Consider the following 2,409-nt stretch of genomic DNA (forward strand, 5'->3'; position numbering starts at 1 on the left):
GTTTGTTAGTTTGTTAGTTTGTTAGTTTGTTAGTTTGTTAGTTTGTTAGTTTGTTAGTTTGTTAGTTTGTAAGTTTGTTAGTTTGTTAGTTTGTTAGTTTGTTAGTTTTTTAGTTTGTTAGTTTGTTATTTTGTTATGTTGTTAGTTAGTTAGTTAGTTAGTTAGTTAGTTAGTTAGTTAGTTGGTTAGTTATTTAGTTATTTAGTTAGTTAGTTAGTTAGTTAGTTAGTTAGTTAGTTAAATAATTAATTCGTTCCTTTTATCCAAGAAATCGCAGAAATTGTTGAAAGCATGAAGTGTTTTCTCTTCTAATGATTTTAATCTAACTAGTTCTTAAGGAAATTCAAACTTTTTCTATACATTTCTCAGAAATTATTATAATGCGTATAAATTCCATATTATTATTACTACCGTATAAAATTCTCACGAAAAACTTCTTCAATTTCATGTTTTGAAATTTAAACTAAACATTTTGTTCAATTCCTTTAAGTGTCGCTCTAATAAATAATTCTCTAATTTCAAGTTCAAGTTCATTTTGTGCAGCAATAAAAATTGTTTATAAATTTTTTCCAACATGACTAAAATAGCAAAAACACAATTAGTTTTTTTTTTCAAAGACTTCAAAACGTACAGGGGATGAATGAATTATACGATTAGTAAGTATTTTTATTTCTTGCTCTTAAACGTCAAACTTAAATTACATGAAATAAATAAATAAATAAATAAATAAATAAATAAATAAATAAAACAGAATTATAATTGTAATCAGCTAATTGTTTAGATGTCTGTGTGTGTTTGTATAATTTTCAAAACGAATATTCCACCATAAATTTGACATTCTACTTAGTTTGTCCATGTGTTGGTTGTAAATGGAAATGTTTAATTGCGTGATATCGTTTGGAACGAGGGGAGTTAACAAATCATATTTAGAAACTAGAAAATAAATTTTATTTCTGATTCAAATTGTATATACTATAGACCGATCTGGTATACATATATAATGTGGCTGATCTATAGTCAAGGTTGTAGTCTTATCTAAACTTAAGACTATAGAATAATATATAGACTGATCTTTAGTCAAGACTATAGACTGATCTATAGTCAAGATTATAGACTGCTCTATTGTTAAGACTATAGACTGATCTATAGTCATGACTATAGACTGATCTATATTCTATATAGACTGATATTTAGTCAAGAATGTAGGCTGATTTATAGTCAATACTATAGACTGATCTATCGTGAAGACTATATACTGATCTATAGTCAAGACTATAGACTGATCTATAGTAAATACTATAGACTGATATTTAGTCAAGACTATAGAATGACCTATAGTCAATACTATAGACTGATCTATAGTGAAGACTATAGACTGATCTATAGTAAATACTATCTTTATTCAAGACTATAGACTGATCTATAGTCAAGACTATAGACTGATCTATATTCAAGACTATAGACTGATCTATAGTCAATACTATAGACTGATATTTAGTCAAGACTATAGACTGATCCATAGTCAAGACTATAGACTGACCTATAGTGAAGACTATGGACTGATCTATAGTGAAAACTATAGGCTGATCTATAGTGAAGACTATAGACTGATCTGTAGACTGATCTACAGTGAAGACTATAGACTGATCTATAGTCAAGACTATAGACTGATCTATAGTCAAGACTATAGACTGATCTATAGTCAACACTATAGACTGATCTATAGTCAAGACTATAGACTGATCTATAGTCAAGACTATAGACTGATCTATAGTCAAGACTATAGACTGATCTATAGTCAAGACTATAGACTGATATATAGTCAAGACTATAGACTGATCTATAGTCAAGACTATAGACTGATCTATAATCAAGACTATAGACTGATCTATAGTCAAGACTATAAACTGATTTATAGTCAAAACTGTAGTCTGATCTATAGTAAAGATTACAGACTGATCAATAATGAAGACTATAGACTGATCTATAGTCGAGCCTATAGACTGATCTATAATAAAGCATATAGGCTGATTTGTAGTCATGAATATAGACAGATTTATAGTCAAGACTACAGACTAATATATAATCAAGTCTACAGACTTATTTATAGGCAAAACTATAGACTGATCTAAACTCAAGACTACAGACTGATCTAAACTCAAGACTACAGACTGATCTATATATATTAAAGACAATCTATAGTTAAGAATAAAGTATAGACTGATCTGTTAGATCTAGAGTTTCGATAAATTTATCTATAGTCAAGACTATATACTAATCAATAAGTAAGACTATAGATTGATCTATATAGTAAACTGAACTATATATAGTCAAGGCTACAAACTGATCTACAGTCAAGACTATAAACTAATCTATAGCCAAGACCACATACTAATATATATTAAAGAC

The sequence above is a fragment of the Lucilia cuprina genome, chromosome 6, assembly GCF_022045245.1.
Source record: "Lucilia cuprina isolate Lc7/37 chromosome 6, ASM2204524v1, whole genome shotgun sequence".
NCBI lineage: Eukaryota > Metazoa > Arthropoda > Insecta > Diptera > Calliphoridae > Lucilia > Lucilia cuprina.